Genomic DNA, 6,679 nt, shown 5'->3' with positions numbered 1-6,679 from the left:
TTTTTGTGCAAAAAGTCCTGTCTTACTTAAAGTCTTCCTTAATGTTACTCAGAAGCCTAATAATCTTTTAGGAGGGTTAAATATTTTGAAAATTATGTAAAACATCAACGTCAAGGGGTAACAAGATGTGTTTGTGAAATACTATGTGCCCCGCGTCAACAAAGTACGAAAAAGCTATTTTTAGCATATGTTACAGTCAAGGTCACAAGGTCATTGACCTTGGTGTTGTTTGAAAGAACTTAATTAGTGGGGTATGCATACTAAATATGAAGTTTCTATCTCTTATGGTTCAAAAGTTATGATAAAAAGTAGAAAAAGCTATTTTCAGTATAAAGGTCACAGTTAAGATCACATGGTCATTGACCTTGGTGTTGATTGAAAGAACTTTATTAGTGGAGTAAGCATACAAAATATGAAGTCCCTATCTCTTATGGTTCAAAAGTTATGGCAAAAAAGTGGAAAAAGCTATTTTTAGCATATAGGTCACAGTCAAGGTCACAAGGTCATTGACCTTCATGTCATTTGAAGGAACTTTATCAGTGCAGTATGCATACCAAATATGAAGTCTCTATCTCCTATGGTTCAAAGGTTACGACAAAAAGTGGAAAAAGCCATTTTTAGTATAAAGGTCACAGTCAAGGTCACATGGTCATTGACCTTGGTGTTGTTTGAAAGAACCTTTTAAGTGAAGTATGCATACCAAATATGAAGTCCCTATCTCCTATGGTTCAAAAGTTATGACCAACACTTGAAAAACCTATTTTTAGCATATAAAAATATGCTCAAGGTCAAGGTCACAAGGTCATTGACCTTGATGTCATTTGAAAAAACTTTGTTAGAGGAGTATGCATACCAAATATGAAGTCTCTATCTCTTACGGTTCAAAAATTTTGGCCAAGGTTAAACTTGACAACAGACAAACAGATAAACAGACAGGACAAAAACAATATGCGCCCCGAAAAAATTCGGGCGCATAAAAAAAACATTGCATGCTGGGAAACACCTTGAATTCTTATGAGTAATTTATGTACATGTCAAATGTGAGAGTCATATCTCATCTCAATCAAAAGTTATAAGCAAATGCAACATTTTTGAAAAGTAGGTTAGGCTTGATCGCTTCAAGGTCAAGGTCACAGTGTAAAAGTATTTGGAAAGATCTTATCACAGGTAATAATAAACATGCATTATGATATGAATGCCCTAACTTTTCTTTTTCAAAATGATGAATTTATAACAACTTAATTTTTTTGCAAGTTGGTCAAACTTCTAGGTCACATGTTAAAAAAAAAAAAACCATGCCATTCTCACAGGTAAATATACTAATAATAAGTTTAATATGAATGTCTCTTCTCATTCAGTAGATATGACCGTGATAACCAAGATTAAATTTTTTGAGACAGATGGACTGAGTCTGACATACAAATGTACATATTTCTATATGAATTGGGTAAAATTGGCCCAGTGGTTCTAGAGAAGTTAAAAATGTAAAAAGTTTTCAGACAAACAGATGGACAACACGTCACGACAGACATTATATGCTAAGGAAACAAAAAAAGCTCAAATGAGTGTTTTGAAAGGGTTACAATATGGTTGGAGTATTTGAAAAGCTGTTTTTTTTCTGCAGAGATATGCATGACCAACATATTTATGTTTTATATTTTCTTTAGTAATTTGTTTGTTTGTTGTGAATACATCTTCCCTCATATGGAGACACCACCAAATAATAATGAAGATAAGATGTGTTTGTGAAACACTGATGTCCCAGTATGGAAGCCTATGGCGAAGGTTGAAGTTTCTCAAATATATGTCAAACTCAAAGGTCAAGGGTTCAAATTGTTAGTATCAGAAGAAAGTCTTGTCACAAGGAATGCACATGTTAAATAAAGAAATCTCTAGTAATTCCTGTTCAAAAGTTAATTGCCAAGGTTAATTTTTTTTTTAAGTGGCTCAAACTCTAGGGTCAAGGTCAAACATATTTATACCTGTTGACAGTTCAAAATGAATACAATATGTCATGATAAGTATGAAAGCCCTTGCACCTACTGATCAAAAATTAGGCAGAGTTTAAAGTTTGGTATTTTTCTTGTAAAAATGTGTATCCCATGTCAAGCGATAAGAGGTAAAAATTAATGGTACCCAAATAAAAGGTCTTATTAAATTGTCACAAGAAATAAACTTATAAAATGTGGAAGCTATATGTATAGCCCATCCCACTTAAAACTTATGGGCAAGCTAGCTAGGATTTAATTTTTGCAGACTTATAGACAGACATACTATAAACACAAGAAACAAAATATGTATAATAATTCGTCAAATGGAAAAAAAAATATACTATTAAACTGGAATCACAAAATAGATTGTTATTTCAGGGACAGGAGGAGGGTAGGAAGATTGGAATCCCCCCTCCCCCATCTGGCATTTGCTTTGTTATTTAAACAAGACTATATACTGTAGCAAGTAAAAAATGACTCTTGACATCCTCTCCCTATAAACTTAGAAAACATTGACCTCACTATCATTGTTTTTTTATTTGTTTATTTGTTTTCATTTTTTTTCTCCTGCTTGTCACGAAATTCTGGGCTGGAATTTTTTGACTGAGATGTGAACCCCCCTCCCTACTTCCGAAAAAAAATTCTGGATCCGCACCAGTATTGGCAGTAACTGAATGTCACATCGACAACGGGAGATAACTTCACAATATGAAATTCGTCTAGTGTGGCATGGGATGATCTTTGACCCTTTTTAAACTTTAACCTAATCGTTGACTTCTACTTACCGACCCCCTGTGTCTTGTAAACTTCATGAAATATAAATCCAATTATAACACAAAATGAATTAATCCAATGCACACCAGACTGCAACCATGTGTCATTTTGGCGAACTTTCGTCGATTCTGTCACCTTATCAGATGAAGTGGGAATCGGTCGAGGTGTGCCAAATGGTAACGCAACGTGATGTAATGTAGAAATTTACATGTTCACATGTATAGTACAAGAACAAATTTTAGATTAATTCATTACAAACGATATTAAATTTTAACAAACCTTTTCCATCTAGCCTATTCCAAAAAGTATGTGCTGTGTGATTGTGGTGTCGATGGGGAGGGGGGGGGGGTAGTAAATTTAAAAAGGTCCTATTATGAGCAAAACATACATCAAAATCTAATTTCAGACGCGGATCCAGAATTTTTTTCCAGGGGGGGGGGGGGGGTCCACCTCAGTCAAAAAAAATCCTATCCCAAAAATTGACAATAAAAAAAAACCTAAAGTAAATCTCACCCAAATGTCAAAAACCTATATCGTGGAGGTGGGGTGGGGGTAGTGGTGACTTCTATTGCCGCAAATGTTTAACTTTTCATACCTATTTTACACATATTCGTGTTTACCAGGGGGGGGGGGATCTGCATTTTCCAAGGGGGGTCCATTGTAACTTTTTCCTTGTTTTAGTGTATACATGTTTTAACCTTGTAAATTCCAGGGGGGGGGGGGGGGGGATTTACATCATTAATAAAATTCAGACTGGTATATAATGAATTAAGCATGTGTAAAATAAATATAAGACGTTCTGAGTTATAGGTCACAGGGTCTGAGAATTTCATAATCAATTTGATTAATACATGTAAATTATAGAATTATTTTGACTATTTCCTTGGAAAGTCGCCCAATATGTAGGAGCGTGTATTTAGAGGCAAACACCTTAGTGCGGGTATTGCTGTCTCATGACAGCATCTAGTTTTTTTTAGTGCAGAGCAAACACGGACCTACGAAACATAAGAGGTGGGATCAGGTGCTATGGAGAAGTGAGCATCCCTTGCTGACCGTCACACCCGCCGTATGCTCCTTGCCATTATCAGAAAATAACGGGAAAATCCGTCGTCAATTTAGTTTATAATGGACTAACAATAAGTATGAAAAACGTCAGTCAGAATGCATTTGGCTCAATGATAAATTGTATTGTCTGACAAGGTCATTGTATCAACCATAGAACTTATGAAATGATGATTTTAAAAGAGACTGCTGATATTCTTGTTTCAACAACTTTTGTCAATAATGTACCTCGTTTTAGAAATTGTTCATACATAGAGCATGCTCTTGCGTATCGAATCAACTGAGATACACACACTTCGTATACAGCATCGCCCCGTGGGGATCCGGGTTAGAATAGGTCCTCAGTACCCCCTTGCTTGTCGTAAAAGGCGACAAAATGGGACGGTCCTTCGGATGAGACCGTATAAACCGAGGCCCCGTGTCACAGCAGGTGTGGCACGATAAAGATCCCTCCCTGCTCAAAGGCCGTAAGTGCCGAGCATAGGCCTAAATTTGCAGCCTTTCACCGGCAATGGTGACGTCTCCATATTAGTGAATTATTCTGGAGAGGGACGTTAAACAGGACACAATCAATCAATCAATCATTCGTATACAGCATCCATTAAATATCAAATTCAGGGTACTTGTGAATACAGTTAGTTTTATTTTTAAAAAGTAATTTTATTGATGACCGTCACCAATTACAAGACAGGACAATTTCTAACTTATATTTTGATCAAGAAGAACTTGCTTATGATTACAAAAGGTCCGGTTTTTGATTTATGATAAAGAATGGTTGTATAAAGTGTAGAAAAGTAAAAAGTATGAATATTAGTGACTTTAACAAATTTGATGATTTTAAATGTTATTTAAACCACGCCTAAAATGTGCTTTATAAAACAAACTGTAAGGAGGACATAACACAATTGGCCGCTTGAAATCTCAACAGAGTGTTCAGGTGCCAAGGAGGAGTAGGAATTCACTGTCAAACAGTCAGCTCAGGTGTGCGAAAAACCTAATATAGAAATTCAAGTTTCAAGGCCGTTTCTGCGTAAATTTTTCCCACAAAATATCCTTATATTACTAGTATTCACATCATAATTTAATATCTATCAAATTTCGTCAAAGAAATCGGTACTTTAAAGACAAAATTTTGAATTCAATGCACGATGGTGTATTTCCATTAAAAAAAAAAACCGTTACCATAATTACCTCAGTTCTTTTTAGAAGTTCTGTAACACAAACATGTGAAAAACTTTTATTGTGATTTATTAAAATATCTTAATAATTACAAAACAAGAAAACTGTAACAAGTTATCTCTTCTTGAAATCGTATAACATTTTTCAGCAGGGCAAATGATACGCAGCACTTTATAGGAATAAGGAATTTACAACATTTTATCAAAAACATTGGCATCACCTCATAAATACATATAATAGTTACAATATGTAGAAATACTAATAATGACAATACAATGCACAGATACTGGTAATGTGATGCAAAAATTACCATGATTATGAAAAGCAATATTTGTTTCTAGGACATCTGCATTTAGATTGTCGGTAGGTAAGTATATACTTTTATTTGCGACGACTTTATTTCGCGATTTACTAGGGATAAACTTTTCGATAATATTTCGCGATAAAGCCTTTTTGGATCTGTATTTAATAGACAAATACACTTTAAGGACCAGTTTGCGGTAAGAAAAATTTCGCTATGATGAGGCTCTCGCGAATTTCGTGAAAATTTCTCGTACGCGAATAAACGTTGGTTTACAAACAATTAAGGCATAAAAAGGTTGCTCTTCATTTAAGACGTAAGTACTGCACACAAACTTCGGCCGGAGTTCATTTGCTCACAAACCTCTATAGATGAGGCCTCTACGGAGAGTATGCTGCACACATATATTTTCTTTTTCTTTTATTCATGTTTCACTGTTACACAAATATGCAAATATCCAGAAATTATTTAAATCCAACTTTAATATATTTATAACGTCACATGAACAGTAGTGGTTCATGACAACATACGTATATTGGCAATTTAAAATGACTATCGCAAATATTGATTGCACATGTTCATTTCGTAATCCGATAAAATAAATCAATAAATTAAATAGGATTAGAAACTCCTATCTAGTACACAATAAAATGTTCAAAGAAACAAAATATGTAGATATACAGTCATGTAAATTAAAACAAATGTCTGCTTAAACAATGTACAAATAGAAAAAATGAGGATGTTATACTGGGATATCACTTATTTTTGTGGATGTTTAACATGTTTAATTTTCATTGTTTTTGAGGCAAGGAGAGACCAAGCAATTATGATTGCCACGAAATGTAAAATTTAATATGTACACTACTAAAACATTCTCCATCCACGAAATCAAGTCTCCATAAACTAAGATGTTTTCCTAAAACCTCGAAAATTTGACCCTACGAAAATATGTGAAAAGAAACAGAATTAATTTAAAGTAAGCCAAACATATGTATAAACAAGATAGCCATGTATACAAGTGAAGCAAAATTTTCTTTACAATATTACATAGAGGGGCTTACTCACACTTTCAGCTTTTTTTTTCTTCCTTCAACAGTATTAGTCTTTGAACGAGCAAATAACGTAAAAAATGACAATCAAAGGTTAAGAATTCCTCTGTAATTAAGTAAAATATCAACAGAAATGGCCTTAAGCACATTTATGACATACTTATAATCGAATCTCAGAAGTCAAGTGTTTTACTTCCTGTGCAAAATTTTAAGGGTTTAGAATTGAATTTTTAATTATCTTAATTATAAAATTTATGATTCAGCTTCGCAGACTTACTTGATTCATATGATTGGGGACCACTAACTGATTCTGACAATTTTCT

This window comes from Saccostrea cucullata, unplaced genomic scaffold, assembly GCF_032062105.1.
Source record: "Saccostrea cucullata isolate Sc308-1 unplaced genomic scaffold, CSIRO_AGI_Scuc_v1 ctg7532, whole genome shotgun sequence".
NCBI lineage: Eukaryota > Metazoa > Mollusca > Bivalvia > Ostreida > Ostreidae > Saccostrea > Saccostrea cuccullata.
The sequence above is the reverse complement of the archived record's forward strand: the minus strand, read 5'-3'. Positions refer to the sequence as shown.